The following is a 10,863-nucleotide window of genomic DNA, read 5'->3' as shown; positions in this document are numbered from 1 at the left end:
TCCGAACTTAAACTCCCTCACAATGACAAAGTGAATGCCAGCGAGTAAAATCTAAAGATTATACAGTGAAACCTGTCCAAGACGGAAGTGACATGGTCCTAATTTTTTTTCCGTTATAGACATGTTTCTCTTTTATTCAGGTGTAAAGTTAAAATGGTATATTTTATCATTTGTATAAATGAAGAAGAAAATGGCATGCCGCAAACTACAAGAAATACAAAATATCTATTTAAGACTACTCGCATTAAATCAGCTTTCTGTCGCTTATTCCATTGGTGAATCATTTTTATGAAAAATATCATTTTCTGTGTAAATGATATTGCAACTCATTAAACATTATTAAAGTTTACTAATCACATTAAATGCAATATCTAACACTATGCTATAATACTGTACTGTATATCACTGCACATTATTTCATTGGACTAGAAGCCATCCATTAGAAATCTTCAATTCTGGTTTATCTAATTTCTTTGCCAGTTTAAGGTCCAGAAATTGGCATGGTCTTTGAAAATGCATGAAGAACCGACTCTCATAACAGTTAATTTATTTCCATATAACCAGTTGTTTTCTGTTTCCTTTTTATGTCATCATCATTGACTGCAAGCCGTAATACAGGCTTTATTTTTTCAAGTGTCACACCTTAGTTTTCCACAACTGAACTTCAACATTATTTCCCATTCATTTAGGTTCTCATTTTCCTTTAACTCAATAACCTTTGCTTCATCACTCACATTTTTACGCGATTTTCACCACGAAATCACTACACTTGCACTCTGCACAGCTATGGCAGTATACGGGTTTGAAGCATTGAAAACCATTGAAGGAACTCGTCTGCCTAGTCAACAGGGTAAATAAAATTTATGACCACCAGGCCAACACACCCTCGCACCCTCTAAAATTTTGCAAAGGAAACTTATTTTGTCTTAGTGACCTGCGTATTTCGTACATTCCTTGAAATTATACACTGTTTCAAAATATAGTTTACATTAAAGTAGTGTGTCCAAAATATTATTTCCATTTTGAACAGTAGCAAACAATTTCCATTTCCGCGTTGGACAGTTTCCATTTTATCCTCTAAGCTCATCATCATGTTCATAGTGAAGTTAGGCCACTTGTTAACCTGTTCTGGCCTCACTTTTCCAGAAGTCATTTCATAAGTGTTCCTTTTGATACATAGTTATTTTCAATTCTTCTACAGTCTTTGTGCTGTTTCTTATGTATTTAATTTTTGCTGCTTGACTATCCTGTAAAAATGTTGGAAGAGCTAGTGTATTGTATAATTTTAATCCTGTTTTCTTTTAAGTTTTCTGCGTTTTATACATATTATTTATCATGCCTGTTATTTTCAAATAATTGTTTGATTTATGACTGATAAGCTCTTTCAAATTTTGGCAGATTCAGTTCCAAACGAAATTATAAGAACAATTTACGAATTATATAACCACAATATTATCAAAATTACTATTGGATCAGAACATACCGAATGGAGACTGATAAACTGTGGAGTTCGTCAAGGATGCCCCCTCTCACCACTTTTATTCAATATATACATCAACTCCATCATCAGACATTGGCGACTAACAATTCATGGAAACATCCCGCTCTTCCGAAATTGTACTCTAGATTCATTATTATATGCAGACGATCAGGTTCTTTTTGCTACAAATGAAGACGAGCTGCAATACTCAATACATCACCTGAATATAATAGCACAAAATTTCAATATGAAAATTTCCCCAAACAAAACAAAAATTATGGTGTTCCAAGGTAAACAGCCAGTTAGGAGTAAAATTTGCATTGAAACCCATACGTTAGAACAGGTAAACTCATTTAAATATTTAGGTTATAATTTGACATATTTACCTGTTACTGATAGGCCTATATCTGAAAATAGCTATTCAACATTTTAATGGAGCCTTAAGAACCATCAACCAGGTTTTCACAACCACGAAAACCCAAAAACATACCAGGTTAAAAGCATATAAAGTTCTAGCAAGACCTGTCCTCATGTATGGTAGTGAGGCCTGGACTGTCCAAAACTCAGATGTTCAATGCCTAACAACTGCGGAAATAGATTTCTAAGGAGGACTGCCGGCTACAGCTTGCTTGACCACAAAAGGAATGAACTAATTACAAAGGAATTGAAAATTACACTTATTTATGAACATCTCAACCACTATAGACAAAAATGGCTTAACCATGTCAATAGAATGGACCGTTCCAGACTCCCAAGATAAATTCTCCACTATATACCACATGGAAGACGATCTTTGGGACGCCCCCTGAAAAGATGGACGGAGACCGTAACAAGCCACTAGGCCTAATACCTGCAAGGACGATGATGATGATGATTGTTTTCTCCCTCGTTTAAATTCAAACTTCCTAAATAGTTGAAAGTATTCACTTGTTCTGTTGTTTAGTTACTGGTGACTATTTTACCCTTCTTAATAGATTCGGCCCTTTAATACTATAAGGCATAAAGGATATTTAATTTGTCCTCTCTTCTTCCCCATGAGATATCTACTGAAAGATTGGATAACAGAGATGTTAGATGTTGGCAATAGTTGAATAGCAGTAAGAATTTTAGATGGAATAGCATTAACAGTTCAGGAAATTGTTTAATTTCTTGGTTTCTTTCGTCATATGGAAATGCAGACTTTGTTACAGAAATAATTTAATGTGTTTATTATTTATCTTCTTTCCCATAATATATTTTGGGTTTACACATGTGTATTTCCTAATCTACCACTATTTGTATATGAAAAAGTAAAGAAGTTCGTATACTTTTTGAAAGAAATCTTGTTACTTTCGGTTCTCATATAATTTTCATTTACAATTAATTGTTTGTGTTTTTTTTATGATTACATTTGTTTTACTCGTTTTTGCTTACCATCTTTTTAATAAAATATGTTATAAAAAACCAAGGTCTCCAGCATCAAGACGGATTTTTTAAGTTTATTCTGTCATGAGCATGAAGTTTTTAATTGCATATGTTATTAATCAAAATATTGGTGATAGGCTATGGCACTTTATTGCATATAAGTACAATTGAACTGAAAGATTGGACTTATCATTCCTATTGTGATCTCTATTAGGTCAGAATGCAAGTAGAATATATTAGTGATGATATTGTAATTTCAATACATTTTCCTTTTTGTACAAATATGTGCATTTCTGTGGGCATTACTTCATTAAGTGGTGTATTTAATTTTATTTATATTTTATTAACTAGGAAATTATCTTATTTGCCATTATGTTGTAAATAAGTTACTAAAAAGAAGGTAAGATTATTTGTATGCTCTCCTGTGGATATATTGATGAAAATGTTATTACAGAAGAAATTCATTTTAGATGTATATATTTTGTAAATTTGGTAGCATTGTAACGTGTACATTATTCTTAATTTATAATTTTCGTTATAAAAACATAGGTCATATACAGTAATATAAAATATAAATTACTTTAAATTGTTGACTTCAAAAAGAAATGCAGTGTTTACATCTGATATCTGATATTTAAGGTGCCAACACCTATTAAAAAAAAGTGTAAGTTCTTGGCAGTTGTTTTTGTTTAAACATATATTTCAATGAAACACAGTTGTCCCATAAACCCTGTATGCCTGAATAAAGTTAAAGTTACATCTAAAGTTAGATTTTGATGGCTTGTAGTTGTGAAAAAAAAAAAAAAATCTCAAATTTTGAGTGCAAGTGCTAGCTATGAAGTGTAAAGTACTGTAATACACATTTTTATCATTTTTGGTATCGGAAAAATGGTATATTTCAAATTTCAAATTTATTTACAATTTACATTTGAATTGAATACATATGAATAGATACCCGAAATGAGCATATGCTCATGCTCGGGTACAGTCCAGTAGTCTACATAAATTTTACAGAGATCAAATAATAATGCTAATGATATAAATAATAGTAACAATAATAATAATAATAATAATAGAATAATCGTGACAGAAATGATACAAAGATTGTAATACAAAATAATTCATTAATAATAATAATAACAGTGATAAAACAAAAATATTTACAATAATAAAATAAATACTGAGACAGATAAAATAAAATATAAAACCACTAGCGAGAGTTAACACAACTTAAATAAGCTTATAATAACCGGAAAAAATGACGAACTCGAAAATCAACAGAAAAGTTCGTTGTATCGGAGACGACAGCAAGCGCCGTATTGACGTGTTATGCATTAATGGTAGTAGGGGGGAGCTGAAAGTCTATGTAACTGCCGTTTTCTTCGAATCTTCTCGTACAATCATGGGAAGTTAATGCTGAAAAACAAAATGTCTACGAGTCAAACTGTTCATTATTACCAGGATAAATACAAATAATACTGAAATATATTAATCAAGTTTCAGTTATAGATCTCTCCTTTTGTGCAAGAGGTATCATATCAAAATATTTTATGAATGGCGGGGAAAATATAAATTTCAAGAACTCTCTAGTGACAAGATATAGAGACAAGTACAATCAATGGCGGTCTATTTATCTATACATGGAAATTTATGTGAATTGTTATTGGATACACGCCAAATATCATTTTACCTCAAATATTAAAGGGTCTTTATTTGAAAAATAATATAGAATACTCGAAATCTCTCCCTCCCCCTTCAAAATAATTTCTTTCTTGAGATACACCGGTAAACAAAATGGTGTAGGCAGTAGAGCTGAGCAAAATTGGGTCAAGATTTGCTTATCTTCTGAAAGATTAGATTCCCCTGAGATGAACTTTAGTAGAAGTGTGTTTACACACGCCTATGTCTAAGAGAAATTAATTATTTACATAATTATAATTGCAATAGAAAACTTTTTTGGGCGAAAATATATGGGCTTAAAAATATGTACACATTTTAATTTGCAGAAGTAATCTAATCCAGGTCATTACAGAAGTAAAATAAAGAGAACTCTCTTATTTCCAGTCAGTCAGAATTCCTTCCTCGCCACACATTTAATATATTTAAATTCCATTGAAGACCAGCAAGCTGGAATAAGTTGTTTTTTTATAATAAAAAATTACTTATTTCTAATGATCAGTTTTAATTACCATTGTATTCGCAACATCTGCCCATAAAATGTTTCTTCTTAAATGGTTTTCTTTCGTAGTACTCCTGGTTGTTTGACAAGAAGGCAATATACAGTAGTTCCTCCTTTTAACGAATCTCTGAAGGATTACTTTGCTTTTCTTTAAAAGGGAATTTACATAAATGGGAAGGAAAGGCTAAAATAACTAGTACCAACATATGTTTTATATACCAAACAGTACAATAATTTAATTAGGTTCACAACTATTATATGCAATAAATATTCATTAAAATATTTTCTAACTCTTCAAATGATGAGGCACGAATGTTTTGTTGAACCTGAACCACACTGAAACTAGGCAGTGAAAATTCTTCATTATTCCCCATAATGAAATAATTGGCAAACCATACTTTTTTGCCATATGTGATTGTGTTATTTGAGGATTAGCCTCAACATCCCCTATTATTTTCACTTTCAGTCCAACAGTTAAGTTCTTCCATTTAGTCGCCATTACAATGATGAATAAACTAACAAAAAACTTAAGAACAGGATCCACACAATTCGCGAGAACAAAGCAACCACTCTGTGAAAGCAACACAAACCAAGAACAAAGAATAATGCCGCCGTGTGGCACTGCATTGCTGTAAATATAGATATATTATTGAATATGCCGGTACTATTGATTATTGAAAGTCAAGTCGATATTTCAGGGCTCATTATCACAAAATCCACTTGAAAAGTATTCCTTAGAAGCAGAAATTAATTGCATTATTCTATGGTATTGTTGGACCATCGGATCTGTGCCCCTTCAACGCTGTCGTCGTTCTTGGAAAAGTTAATGCCTGTACTCACTCCATTCCACCCGCTTTCTTCCCACCACGTTAAACAGCAAGCCTCGAACCTTGCCGAATAGGGATCTTGCCAAACTTTCGTCAAACGGTGTCATAAATAACTGGTCCTCTATGCTACAATGTTATTTCTTTCAATCAAAATACATCTTGTATTTCTACATTTTTTAAACCTAAATCCCATGTCTCGAATCACTTTCCATAGTTTTTCTCTCCAACCTTGGAAATTATTGCTTCTCTCGCTTCAGTAATTTCTTCTATGTTGAAACTTCTTTCTGAAAGGTATAAGACTCTTGTATCTTTCTTTTTAAAATACATCGGTTCATATCATCTACAATAATTAAAAGTTCCCTTGGTCTGTTCTTCTCTGGTGATTCTAGCTTTTCATCTCCTGCACAGACTCCCTCTCTCCTGATTTTCTTTATTAGGAGTTCTGACCTGTCTATATAAATTACATAAAATGTTGTATTATTATTAGTTAAGTAAATATTTTAATACATAATCAATTGAAATAAAATAAGCCTCACCTGTGATATCAGTTGCTCTTTTTGTTGCCTGATTTATAGGAAACAGATATTGACCTGTTTGTTTCTCTTCGTCGCAAAATGCTATTACGTACTTGCTTAATAATATTTCTTTCGCCACTCCGTGCTACACTATTCAGGTTGAGTTGACAACACTGGACTGCAAGTGCAAATATTGCAAAACTGTCCCGCAAGAAGGCCAAAATTGTGAGTAGTGGGGGAGAGAAAGGGAGAGAGATAGGAATGCAGGGAGAGAAATGAATTACCGAGGCTGAGAAGGAATTAGGGTTCAGTTCGCATATCTTACGGGGGCACAGATCCGATGGTCCGACTGTAATATGGCTGGGACTTGACAGATTATTCCTTAAAAATTGGAACATTAAAACAAGGTTTACTGTATTTAAATCTTATAATTACATTTTCAGATCTGTAAGTTTTAAATGTTGATTTTCAAAAATAGCAAAGTAACATTCCAAGTCTATCTTTAAGAAGGGGGAGGAGACTAGCTGTAGTAACTTTCGAGGAATATCACTTTTGTTGACATTGCACAAAATTGTGTCCAATATTCTTTGCAGAAGATTAACTCCATACCTAGATGAAATTATTTTGGATCATCAGTGCTGTTTTAGGCATAATAGATCGACTATTGATCATATCTTTTGTATTTGGCAGATATTGGAGGAAAAAATGGGAGTGTATGGGTACAGTACATCAGTTCTTCATAGATTTCAAAAAAGCATACGACTCAGTTAAGAGAGAAGTTATATGTAATATCCTTATTGAATTTGGTATTCCCAAAAAACTAGTTCGATTATTTAAAATGTATCTCAGTGAAACATACAGCAGAGTCCGTATAGGCCAGTTTCCAATTAATTCACTGCAGGCTAAGAGATGCACTATCACCTTTACTTTTTACCTTTGCTCTAGAGTATGCCATTAGGAAAGTCCAGGATAATAGAGAGAGTTTGGAATTGAACAGGTTACATCAGATGCTTGTCTATGCAGATGACATGAATATGTTAGGAAAAAATCCACAAACGATTAGGGAAAACACAGGAATTTTACTTGAAGCAAGTAAAGAGATAGGATTGGAAGTAAATCCCGAAAATACAAAGTATATGATTATGTCTCGTGACCAGAACATAGTACGAAATGTAAATATACAAATTGGAAATTTATCCTTTCAAGACGTGGAAAAATTCAAATATCTTGGAGCAACAGTAACAAATGTAAACGAGACTTGGGAGGAAATTAAATGCAGAATAAATATGGGAAATGCGTGTTATTATTCGGTTGAGAAGCTTTTGTCATCCAGTCTGCTCTCAAAAAACCTGGAGGTTAGAATTTATAAAACAATTATATTACCGGTTGTTCTGTATGGTTGTGTAACTCGGACTCTCACTTTGAGAGAGAAACAGAGGCTAAGGATATTTGAGATTAAGGTGCTTAGGAAAATATTTGGGGCTAAGCGGGATGAAGTTACAGGAGGATGGAGAAAGTTGCACAACATAGAACTGCACACATTGTATTCTTCACCTGACATAATTGGGAATATTAAATCCAGATGTTTGAGATGGGCAGGGCATGTAGCGCATATGGGTGAATCCAGAAATGCATATAGAGTGTTAGTTGGGAGGCCGGAGTATAAAATACCTTTGGGGAGACCGAGATATAGATGGGAGGATAATATAAAAATGGATTTGAGAGAGGTGGGATATGATGGTAGAGACTGGATTAATCTTGCTCAGAATAGGGACTGTTGGCGGGGTTATGTGAGGGCGGCAATGAACCAACGGGTTCCTTAAAAGCCATTTGTAAGTAAATAAGTAACATTCCAAGTGATTGCAATATGCTGTGTGGAAAGCTGTACTTTATGAATCTGAGCAAAATTGATTACAGCCAGTTGAACTGTACAATTAATAGTTTGTCAGACATTTCACTTCTGGTGGAGGAATTACAAGAAATTTATTTTGTGTAGTGTAGAAAATGAAGTTTTATTGTTTTTATGCTCGACCATGCCGAAATGTAGTAATTATACACCTGATAGCAGTCCTTTAATGCATGTCATTAAAGTTCAGGTGTTTAGCCAATGACGAGTCAGCTTACAGGTGTTCAGCCAATGACAAGTAAGCTTTGTACTGTTATAAAACCGCAAGTATAGATTATTCTCGGATATGCAATCGAAAGAGAATTAGCGAAAAGTCACCGAGGCTGGAAATCCAATACTGTTGCAGAATGTTATGTTCTGTTACTATAATAATTAGCGTTAATTGTAAATAATATTCAAATAAATTCAATTTGTCATCTCGTTTTTCAATTCTAAATCATTTTTCAGGTTATACCAGAGTAATATTCATCTTATTCTGTGCCAAGGTCAATGAAATTCGGCCTCGGAAAAAATCAATACTTTCGCGTCTGCGCACATCTCACAATTTACGAGGTATTGCTCAAGGTCAGTTAGATACAAATAAAATGAATAATTTCAAGTTAGAAATATGGTCGAGCATAAAAAGTCGTATGAAACTCGCCTATAATGGTAATTAAGAAGCTCGTATGAAAATTATAATTTAATCCAAAGTAAATTATTTTATTTTTGTACATCTTTTAAATGTAGAAAGTAAACTACGGACAGAGAAGATATCATTAATAACATGACAGAAAAAACTGAATTGTTGTGAAATGTGTAAAATCTATGAGATTCTAAATGTCATCTTGGCACCATTTTTTTTAAGATAAGAGTTTATGGGGCACATTGTGTATTGCATTGATAAAGAAAAATCATTTTCTTTTTACTAGACGTTGTGATTGTATTATAATGGAGACCTTGTTTGCTTTATTTAGTGAATGAGTAAACCATATTTTCTTGCATATAAGTCACATGATTATGAAGTAGAGAAATTCTACTATTGTGCAGACATCGTACAATCATTTTTTTCATAGTTCACCAGCTTACTGTAAAGGAACAATTCGAAACTTATCTCCTTGGAGATTTTGATCATCTAAAATTTCATGATGTTGTAGTTTTCTCATTAAAATACTGGTATATCATGTTTTATACACATTTTCCTTGAATGATGAAGTGTAATTACTTACTTGAAGTGTAAACATCAGTGGCATTAGAAAGTGTGCTTAGATTATAACAATTATTTCTTTATTTTATGCCATAGAAATGCTATAGTATTAATGTTTTACAATATTTCATTAATTCAGATAGTAGCAGTGAATCCAGGTCTGAACATGAAATTTAAAAACCAACAAAATTATATATGAGTGCTACTTTGCCTATTGAGTTGTAAATTTTAAGTCACTGATTAAGTTATAGACATTTCTTACACCATAAACTTGAAGTTCTTGAATGAAAAACTATAAATTATCTGGAAAGAGTAATGCAGCTGCAGAATACATGTTAAGTTTACTAGAAATTTATTTTGAATGGAGCTCAATGCTTACTGTTTGTCATCTAAACAGAAATTAATGTAAAGTAACTACTTTCCTCTCCTGTTGAGTAATGGTTAGCGCGCCTGGCCACTAAACCAGGTGGCCCAGGTTCGATTCCCGGTCAGGGCAAGTTACCTGGTTGAGGTTTTTTCCGGGGTTTTCCCCTCAACCCAATGTGAGCAAATGCTGGGTAACTTTCGGTGCTAGACCCTGGACTCATTTCACATGCATTATCACCTTCATCTCATTCAGACACTAAATAACCTAAGATGTTGATAAAACGTCGTAAAATAACCTACTACAAAAAACCATTTCAATTGAGAAGCTTTTCAGAATTGAGCCAAGCTCATTGGAATTTAGTGTTACATTTCATTTGCTGCCATGTTTTCAGTTATAGCAGAAACTTTTTCTGCACCTCATGTTTAAATTCACTAACAGAATGTCTATTAAAAATATCCAAAATAAAATATAAACTGTAGATAAGATTACCAGATTTTTTTTTCACATTTTCCGGGGACAGATATCGACATATGAAAAAAAATACTTCTAATATTTCTGTTGGTTTGTCATTCACTCATATTGTTTTTATACTCTTTAAAGAATCAAAATACTCATTCTGTACAAACACTAAAAATATAAGTTTTGCTTAACTCCTACTTAAATTAGCCCTGCTGATATTTTCAGAAGAATTAATAATTTTAAGTAGGTCTTCTCTGGATTCCCAATTTTGCAACAAATTCCTGACAGGTCATGTTGAAGTTGGCTCAAATAGTTTCTAAACTCATTTTAGCTATTACAGCATTATTACTATCACTGCTAGTTCTTGCTGGAGCAATTACTATATTATTATTAACTGATCGAAATCTAAATACATCATTCTTTGATCCTGCTAGAGGAGGGACATCCACATCATGTTCACTGAAGGAAAAAACTCTCCACAGAAGCATTATTTTCAGGAGGCACAGAGGTAGCTCAATCAACTTCTGGAGTTGTGCACAGGGA

This window comes from Periplaneta americana, chromosome 13 (genome assembly GCF_040183065.1).
Source record: "Periplaneta americana isolate PAMFEO1 chromosome 13, P.americana_PAMFEO1_priV1, whole genome shotgun sequence".
Classification (NCBI taxonomy): domain Eukaryota; kingdom Metazoa; phylum Arthropoda; class Insecta; order Blattodea; family Blattidae; genus Periplaneta; species Periplaneta americana.
The sequence above is the reverse complement of the archived record's forward strand: the minus strand, read 5'-3'. Positions refer to the sequence as shown.